Raw genomic sequence first — 10,545 nt, 5'->3', positions numbered from 1 at the left:
ATGTCTGACTTGGGACGATATCCCTGATACATGGTTGCAGGTAGTGTGTGGGCTTTGGAATCCTGGACCTGCCCAGAGCTACTAACAGTGCTTGTCTCAGACTGTCGTGAGGCCTCTGTGAGATACTGTGTATAAAAGTACCTCACCCAGTGTCTGGCAATTAATTGAGGCTCCATAAATGTTAGTGTCTGGTATTATGTTATCAAATAAAAGTTAAGTTGTAGGAAAGTATATAGAATTTTATCTTCTTCACGTTTCTTATTTGGATATTTTACAAGGACCCTGGAAATTTCTTTAGTAATCAGTAATAACAGTAAAGATGAAAAACAGGTCTGACTCATAGGGAGCAGAGCCTGCCATGAGGCAGCGGGGTCTTCAGTGTGGCGGGGCTGGGGCTGTTATCATACTCCCAGAGCTGATGGGAGTCCTCAGGCCTTGCTTCTGGGAAATGCACAGCTATAAATGTGCATTTACGTAAACACAAATATGCAAACAAAGTGAAAGACTGCATGATCCTGGGGGGGAATGAGGTGAGTGCACTCCTATGACTGAAACTCACGGACACCAGTGGCCCCATGCTGCCTTCTGGGGGTTTGGAGATGGTGGTCTGCACCCTGGTCTCCAGGCCCCACCCAACCCCTCTGAGCTGTGTGACTTGGGAAGATCATCTGTCAGGCCTCTTTCCTTATCCATCGAACACATAGGCTTCTTACAAGGTTCAAATGGGGTAAAGGACTTAAAAGTACATGAGAAACAGGAAGCCAGTCAAAAGGGGATACTATTATATACCCGATCAGTTACTAAGCTCAACACCTTATCAATTACTGAGCTCAACAGAGTGTTTCTTTGAAATACGTTTCAATTTTGTTCATTCTGTCTGGATGTGCACCGTTGTCATTTATGCTTTCATTCGTCTCTTGTTTGTTAGCATTCTGGGTGGTCTTACTGATTCCTGTGTGGCTTTCACTATCTATCAGTACACTTTTAAAAACTTAACTTCTGCCATGATATTCCACCAGCGCATCTTTCTGTAGTTCCCTATCACCTACTGTAGGAGATGGTTGGGCATACAAAAAAAGGAAAGCATCTGTCAAGGTACAGAACCATGTGGTTTAACTAAACAGCCCTCAAGAGAGCTGTGAACTTTGTTTTCCTGGCCCTGTTTTTGGGATGCTGGTCTTCTGCCCCTAGAGGGGAGCTTTGAGTGACTCACTCTGCTGGAAACGATCCCCCTCCTCCAGCCTCTGGTTCTGTTCCTGGTTCCCAGCCCCAGTTTAGACCTGCCAATTAAGTAGCTTACATCAGCCTACCAGCTGCTGATCTTTTGGACATGTTTTTGTACTTGTTCTCTGGCTACCTCTGGTCAGTCTTCTTCTGATTGATGGGTTGACATTCTTTGGCCCTGTCCAGACTTCTCCATGAGAGGGAATGGTTTGTTCTCTTGCACGATACATGTATTGAGTTCCTAATAGGTATTAGGAACTATGCTAGCTAAATATAGTCCTTATTTCATGGAACTTACAGCTTAGCAAAGAAAATAATAATTGAAAAGTTTATTATAATTATGGTATTACAAAATAGGAAGAACAAGATGCCTTGGGAACCCATAACAGTAGAACCCCTAACTTAGATAAGGGTGTCAGAGAAGGCTAGCAAAGTCTGAAGGGGTCACTGCTTCTTCTGGTCACCTAGAACAGAAAGCCTAGGTCATCACCCACAATGTCAGTTGGTACCAAGCTGTAGGTAGAAGTCTGGGCTGGCTGGAGCCCAAACAGTCATGTGGTTCTGTCTCTACCATCATGGGCTGTAGGAAATTTGGTAAGTTACTTATCCTATCTGACCCCTAGTTTCCATATGTGAGAAACACAAATGACTACCCTTCAAGGTCACTGTGAATGATGAAATAATGAACATGAAACTACTTTGGAAACCATGTGAGTGAAAGGGAGGAAGTTGGTTATAGGACATCTGACCCAGCACTGAAATGGAACAAGGAATAGAAAATGCTGACCCTACCAGGGGCCAATCCTTTCAGAGTCTTACACTGTTTCAGAACTTCAGGAGTTCCACGTAAATATATATGGGTACATGTGTTCTATATATGCTACTTAAAGGGGTGGGAGCAGTTTTTTTAAAGAAATATGTATTCATGGGTAGTCCCAAAGGACACAGCCCTCTCCCTGCATGATCTCACTAGAATTCCAGTTCCCTGGCTTAATGGAATACAGCACTTGCATCAGTCTCTGGGGCTGAGGCAGCTATGGCCTACTATAGTAGTGCATGATAATAACATGGGTGATTGTTAGTGCTTCCCTTTGCCAGCAAAAGTCCACAACTTTCTGTCAATCTAGTGGCCAATGGTAGTCTGGCAGAGAACAGCTGGTTTGGTCTCCACATAAACTGTTTTGCATTTTGAAGAGCAAAACTGAATTCTCTTCTGGAAACCAATTTCACACTGTATGTTAACTAACAAAATTAAAATAAAATAAAAATAATAAAATATTTATTTTATTTTATTTTATTTTTTATGAGCAATCATCTGATTTATAACAAAATGCAACAATATTTAAAATGATACAAAATTATCAATTTCAAAACAATACCAAAAAGTGAGTGTATTTAACCATACTCAGCTCATAACAGGAAAAGGGTAAGAAGAATAATTCATGCTATAGCATGTTGCTAATATGAACCGGCAATAGAAAAAGTTGGTAAAGGAAGGCAGAGGAACTCTATCTTTTAAGAATTAGAACCGAGGGGCTCCGTAATCATCTGGCATCCGCTCAATGTTGTACCTATGGTTAGAAATGTACATGATGGGAACTCCAGGAATCTTCCGGATCCTTCATTTAAGGTCTCGGTCAACTGTGGCCACGATGTAACACTTGTGCTGAGTTACTCTCTGCACTAAGCAGTCATCTGCATAGGTTCCTTTGTGTATGCATGGTAATCGTTCAAATCTTGGATCCTTGGCAATTCTTAGAGCCACTCTATACTTCTGTCCCAGTTTCTCAATTTCAGCCATTACACAGTCAGTTATACAAGGGATACACTTGGCATAAAGACAGTCCATCATTGACTGCACTAAGTCAAGTTTGGCTTTAATGGAAAAGTTGATAAAGTTGGCATCAACCAGGATGTGGTAAGGTGGGCCCAGTTGTGTGTTATATTGGAAGAATAAGCAGGAAGGATGTTGGGGGACTTCTCTTTCCTTGAGTGCACTGGGATCTTTCTTTTCTTTTTTTTTTAGGTCTTAATCTATCCTTTTCTTTAAGGCTCTGATCTTGGAGACTAAGCATTCGCTTCAGAGTCGCATACTTCCTTGCTTTCTTTTGCTTCCCCATGTTCACGTCGTGCTCTTGTTTCTTCCGGAATCACCTATTTTATTTTTTTATTTAAATTTTTCTCTTCAAAGTGAAAAACAGTTTATGTAGAGACCAAATCAGCTGTTCTCTACCAGACTACCCTTGTCCACTAGATTGACAGAAAGTTGTGGGCTTTTGCTGGCAAAGGGGAGCAGTAAGAATCTACCAATGTTGTTATCAAATTTAAAATAAGTGAATATATAAATAAATAAAATAAGGAAGAAAAAGAGGAAAAAAAAGAAAAGGAAAAGAGAAAAAGAAAGAAAAAAGAAAACTATGGACTCTGAAAAACAATCTGAGGGGTTTGAAGGGGCGGGGGGTGGGAGGTTCGGGGAACCAGGTGGTGGGTATTGGAGAGGGCACGGATTGCATGGAGCACTGGGTGTGGTGCAAAAACAATGAATACTGTTATGCTGAAAATAAAAAAAATTAAAAATTAAAAATTAAAAAATTAAAAAAAAAAGAAATAAAATTATTGGTGAAATGCAAAAAAAGAAAGAAAAGAAAATGAAGAACAAAACTATGTGTACTGATTCCAATCTGGAGCCAAGAGCTCCAGGCATCACATGGACTCTGGAATGACTATAGGCCTCTGGGAGATGGTAAATGCTATCATCACAAACCTTAAGGCATTTTTGTAGCATGATGAAATGACAAAAGCATCCATGGTCCCTGATCCCTGGAGGCCCACCTGTTACTTTTTTGATAAGTTATGAATGGAACATAGTAAGAGTGACACTCATGGTTCCCTTCTGCTGGTTAATCATTGGTCATCTCAGCTTGACATACAGTTGCTCTTCTAATTACTAGTGAGTAAAATTGAGTGGGGACCCAAGGTGTTGGCTGGATCCTTGGAAGTTGAGAAAGTCTGCAGGTGACAGCTCCCCTGCAACTTGATTGCGTGATAGCTGCCAGTGTATAAGAATATTGTAAGGGTTAAATGCATGTAATGTACAGCAGGATGCCTAATAGAGGGTGAATATTGTTCATGTACATTACCTATTAGTTACTTATTAATGACTGTCACCAATGGACGTAAGAAAGAAGGTCTAAACTCACGAAAGAACAGAAGTTTTTAGAAAAACAACTCACCCCTTTTCTTTATGTTTTCCACAGTGTCTTCTCATAACCCCTTTGGACTGCGCACAGGGGCTGCTTTCCTAGTTCACAAGGCTAAATCACCAGTGAAGAAAAGGTCAGTGGAGACAGGCCATCCTTGGAATTTGAAACGGCAACTGTCTAAATGCCCAGCTTATGGTGTGTGTTTTGAGTGTGGTGGTGGTGGTGGTGGTGGTGGTGGTGGTGTGTGTGTGTGTGTGGTATGTATGTGTAGTATGGTGTATGCATGTGTTGTGTCTGCATTGTATGTTGTGTGGGTGTGGTATAGTATGGTTTGTATGTGTAGTTGTAATGTATGTTTGTGTTGTGTCTCTGTTGTGTGTATACTAAGCATTTAAAATGGGAATTTCCGGATGGCTATCTCTCCATAGGCCATTCTGGCTGAGAAGTCTATGTTCATATGATACCAGTGCTAAACGAAAGTTCAGAGAAAGCGAAGATTGACAAGGAGAAGGTGAATCTAAGGTTCTCTGACCAGTTGAGGACAAGTTCCCTTGTAGTGTCTGCTGTATGACATCATTTTACCTCACAACTAACCTGTGAGAGACAGTGGGAACACAGGCTAGGAGGTAAGGTCATATAATGAGTAAGTGAGAGGGTCTGGTATGATAGATATTGACCTGGTGATACAGTGAGTGACAGGCATTGACCTGGAGATACAAAGTCAACCAAAGTGAGGGGCTACGCAGCTCAGGGAACAACGCAGTCAGCTTCGGGGGCTGTCACCAGTGAATGTAGTAAAAAGATGACAGGGAGAATTCACAGGCTAGCATTAGACTCTGGAGATCCCAGCACATGTCTTAAGGGAATAACATTCTTCAAAGGGCTCTTATTTTGGCCTTCTGGGAAGAATAGGGGGGAAGCATAGGGAAATCAGCTCCCAGAAACAAATCATTCCAAATACTCTGTATTCAACATAGTAGTGGGTTGGGCCAAGCAAAGAGGATTTCTGATTAAATTCCCTGGGGTGTCGCTTTCCAAGGACAAGTTTTAGATGCTATATCGGACAAGAGTTTGGACTTTTTTTTTTAATTGTTGCACCCGGACTTTGATTGCTATCTACAAGGGAAACAGACAGTGGAAACTATTTCATCAGGACTGATGGGAAAAACACATTTTCATAGTGCCCTGAATAGCAATGCTCGGTGTTTGAAGTCATTATCGTAAATAATGGGTAAGCTGGAGGGAGGAAAAGACCTCGCAAGTGACTTTAAAGAGTGAGAGAGGGAAAGAGGAGAGAGAGATAATCATGACTGGGTGTTGACTGTTGGTGAGAAATTTCCACTGAACATTAAGCTCTTCCTGAAGCTTTCTTCCTGAGTGCTGCCTGGGCTGTAAGGTGGGGGGGAAAGGAAGATGTGTAAGAAGACATGGGCTGGAGGCAGCATGTTCAGGCCTTGCCAGGACTGCCTGGTGGACTGAATACCTCATCAGTTCCTTTCTCTGTTCTTCATTCACTAATTTATTTAGTCATTTCTTCATTTGTTACATGATCCCTCAATGCTTTCTAAGTGTTGGACTATGAGATTTGTGCCAAGATGTGAAGATGAACATGTAAGATGAAGCCTGCCGTCTAGTGAGGGAGAATAAAGAGAGAGAATTACCAAGGTAATTATCTAGAATGAAGGTACCAAGAAATCCCAGGAAGATGTTGAGAACAGATTCTCATTCACTTTGTTGTACCTGCTTTGTGCTAAGACTCTAGAACAATCAGAATGTGTTCCTTCTGCTCTCCAGACCTCACAGTCTAGTGGAAGAATATCTATTTTAGGAATGACTTGAATCAACAACCTAAAGTCCACAGAAGATAATGTCTGGAACTATAGCAGCCTCAGTGAGTGAGAAATACAAGAAGATAGAGCTAGATTCTGTTTAACTCAAAGTGTTGTAGCCTTCTGGGTTCACCAAGTTCAGTAAAAAGCTGAGAGGCTTACAGTGGCTGATCCTGGTGTGTCTCGAACTAATGTCTCTTGATCCACTGTGTTCATGGGGTGGCTCTTTACTGATATTGAGAACATGGGGTGGGGAACAGTTGCAGGAGAAGAATGTTAAGTTTTATTTTGCACATAATTAGTTTGAGATTCCTGCAAGAACTTTAAGTGAAGCAGTTGTATATCTGAGAGGAATTCAGAAGAAAATGCAATCTCAGGGCATAATTTGGGAGTTGTTATCTTGGAGGAGATTATTAAAACCGAGGACTTCGATGAAATCATTTCAATAGTGGTTCTATGGGTAATCGATGAGTTTTGTAGGGAACTCTTCAGGACTCGAGAATGGAACCCTAAGAACTCTGGTTGAGATGTATGTAAGGAATCCCACAGTTTGTTTTATGCAATTACAGGCATTAGTCTCAAAAGGCACCATGAGGTTACCAGCTTAACCCCTGCTCAATGGAACAGTCCATGCCATAGCATCTCAATGATTGAGTACTAATCGTAGGAGGTTTGTAACCCTTGCTGGACCACATGGTTGAAGGCAAAGAGAGCAGGTTGTTGTTTTCACGCTGCCCTACATGTAAGGCCTGGATGTGCCATTTAAATCATAATATCACCCTGTCCTCATGCTGCCTTTCCTCTATCAGACCAACCCAGCAGACCTTGTTCAGTGTAGAGCCATCCAAATATCAGGTCTGCTCTAGTGATCTTGTGATTTTACCAACCAAAGAACAAGGCTGATCTAGAATTATTTGATCTTCCTGAACACAAACTTGTGGTGACCACATTTTCTTTTTTGGTTTTTGGGGTTTTTTTGATCATTACGAAACATAGTCTAGGTTTCCTTCATCAAACTGTCCAATTTTGTGTGAGTCCTTTGTGACAACTACTGGGCTTTTCCTTATTAAAGAACCGTTGTTAGTGCATGTGTATAAGTTTGAGTTGTCACTCAGTTGAAACCCTCATTTCCCAGAAGAGCAGGCCAGAAGTCCTAGAAGTTAGGGACAGCTTGGGGAACACAGAGTGTTTGGAACAGAGACGGAGCTGCCATCACATGCCCTTGGTCCCATCTTTAGTATGCTTTGTGCATCTGCTGGCCAAACCCATTCCCCAGTTTCTAAGGATAGAAGCTGGGGAGATACAAGAATTGGAACTTTTTGCAAGTCAATCTGGTATTACAACACCACCCTCTGATGCATTAAGTGCAAATGAATCAGAACCAGATGGGCAAATTTTCCTGAAAACAACGTGTTTAAAAAGTGGAGGAGAGAAGTTTTTGGCAAAATTATCAAAGATGTTTAGCCACATCAGATGTATATAGCATTTTGCCTTCCTTCCAGCTACTCCCATCATTGCCACCTGGAGAAAATGACCTGTCTGAGCTCCGGGGACAAGCCAGGCAGTAAAGGGTAGGGATTGTACCCATAGTCCTATCACTGGTGTGCCTGTCTCCAGCTCTCATTTTCTCCAAGGTCATTCTTGGCAGGCAGATGAGGTTTGGATGAATAAAGCAATCATAAGGAATCAATTCTGGAGAAATATCCAGGCTTAGACTTTTAACATGCATTTCTCTTGGACTGAGATGAGATTCACATTTTCAGATTCAACTAAAGCCTCTCAAATACTTATTAAGGGGATAGCTTTGTGCTAGGCCCTGGAGTGGTTCTTTTCTCACTTGGTCAAGCCAGCCAGTTGTGAGGAGGCAGAGTCATGAACCAGACGAAAGAGCTCAGGATGAGAAAAGAGACTTGATCAAGGTCACACAGCCAGGCAGCAAGTCCTCTCTAACCCAGTGGCCACTAGCCACACATGGCCATTGAAATAGAAACTGGTTAATTCTGAATAAAATTTAAAAGTGGGCTACTGAGTTTCACTAGCCACATTTCTTTTTTTTGTTGTTTTTGTTTTTTTTTGTTTTTTTTTAATTATTTTTTTTAAATTTTATTTTTATAAACATATATTTTTTCCCCAGGGGTACAGGTCTGTAAATTGCCAGGTTTACACACTTCACCGCACTCATCATAGCACATACCCTCCCCAATGTCCATAATAACCCCAACCCCCCTCTCCCAACCCCCCTCCCCCCAGCAACCCTCAGTTTGTTTTGTGAGATTAAGAGTCACTTATGGTTGATCTCCCTCCCAATCCCATCTTGCTTCATTTACTCTTCTCCTACCCCCTTTAACCCCCATGTTGCATCTCCTCTCCCTCATATCAGGGAGATCATATGATAGTTGTCTTTCTCCGATTGACTATTTCGCTAAGCATGATACCCTCTAGTTCCATTCACGTCATCGCAAATGGCAAGATTTCATTTCTTTTGATGGCTGCATAGTATTCCATTGTGTATATATACCACATCTTCTTTATCCATTCATCTGTTGATGGACATCTAGGTTCTTTCCATAGTTTGGCTATTGTAGACATTGCTGCTATAAACATTCGGGTACACATACCCCTTCGGATCACTACATTTGTGACAAAGTTCTGGGCTCCTTCCCTATGCTAAGTCAAGTGGTATCACATCCTGGAAGCTTCTAAAATGTAAGACAGTTCTTCTCAAGCATAGCTAGAAACTTTGTCCTCCTCACCCGGGGCAGGGTATACAGGGAGATGCAGACTGATTTTTTAGTAAGCTTGCTTTGTGCTCTCTGTGGCCAGTGTGGAGCAGCAATGGACCGGGAATCAGAGGGAAGGGAGGGGAACGTGAGTTCGGTGTACCCGGCCCCCATTTGGCTCATTTCTTACATTTCAGGCACATCATAGCAGCAGAGGCTGTGGCCAGGGGCCATGCCAACATTCAGTGAAATTAGGAAGGGGTGCAAAGAGGTCTGCATGGTGGAATGGAAAGATGGTACATGTTTGGTCAGAAAAATCAGGGCCTGAAATCCACAGTCATGTGGGCTTGGCAAAGTTGTTAAGAGGGAATGGTGCCATCTTCCTTACAGGCTTGTGAGGATTTAAAGGTGTTAGCAGCTGTGAGACATTATCTGATGCCTAGTGGGTGTTCCTCCAAACCAGTTGCCTTTGGCTAATCATGCCCTCCTCTTTCCCTTCTCCTCTCCTCCCTTTCCTGCTGGGAGTTACCACCAGTTTCCATAGTATTCAAAAGATAGCACTCTTTGATTTCAACATTTTCCCCCATTTTCAAAGCTAGTTATCAGAAAAACTGCTAATAGTGTTTTTTACAATGGTGTGAATTACAGCAAACTTCCAGAGCAGTCTTCTTTCTTTCTTTCTTTCTTTCTTTCTTTCTTTCTTTCTTTCTTTCTTTCTTTCTTTCTTTCTTTCCTTCTTTCTTTCAGCATTATCTAATCTTGTAAAAGCAAGCATCTCTCTTTTAGTCCTCACATTAGGTTAAGTTTGAGGTTGGGTAAACAAAAAAATGACATCAGATTTACTTAGGCATAATCAGTGAACTTTAATCTTGGAACATTTTCTCTGCTATTATTTGTGGCTATTATCACATTTCATCCTACAAGCATTTGCAGCAGCTTACTCAATATGGCTATCTTAAAATAGTAAACGAGAAATTAAAAATATTTAATATCTCAGGGTGCCTGAGAGGCTCAGCCGATTGGGCATTTGACTCTTGGTTTTGGCTCAGGTCATGATCTCAGGGTTGTGAGACAGCCCTGAGTGGGCCCCCCCTCTCAATGGAGAGTGTCCTTGAGATTCTCTTCCTCTCTTCCTCTGTCTCTGTCCTTTTCTCTCTCCCTCTCTGCTCCTCCCCTGTCCCAACCTCTCTCTCTCTCTTTCTCAAAGAAATAAATCTTAAAAAATTTAGTATCTCAAACCTGAGAAAATATAAGTTACCATAGAAGGTTAATATCTCAGAGAATAATACAACCTAGAAACATAAATCAGAAGGGAAGACACCACAGTAAAGTGAAGACCTTATATGATTTACATAATTAACTAGTAGGAATTATTCAATAATGAAATGTTTATCCCTCATATTTGACTCAAATTTTATAGAACAATCCACATTACCTTCCACGTGATAGCGGTTTTGTGAATATTTGTTGGACAATGTGAGGAGGATGAACCTTCAAGAGGTGAAGTCGTTTGTGAAGGTTGCACAATTACTAAGTGGCAGAGCCAGGATTCAGGCCCTATGTCTCCTG

General features: G+C 41.6%; 1 pseudogene; it reads right to left on the bottom strand.

Moving 5' to 3' along the window:
• Positions 1-2,587: 2,587 nt before the first annotated feature.
• LOC116856382 lies at positions 2,588-3,373 on the bottom strand (annotated as a pseudogene).
• Between the last annotated feature and the right edge of the window lie 7,172 nt (positions 3,374-10,545).

Source organism: Lontra canadensis, unplaced genomic scaffold (genome assembly GCF_010015895.1).
Source record: "Lontra canadensis isolate GAN:19392208 unplaced genomic scaffold, GSC_riverotter_1.0 scaffold109, whole genome shotgun sequence".
Lineage (NCBI taxonomy): Eukaryota > Metazoa > Chordata > Mammalia > Carnivora > Mustelidae > Lontra > Lontra canadensis.
Note: the sequence above shows the minus strand (reverse complement) of the source record. Positions and strands in the feature narration are given on the sequence as shown.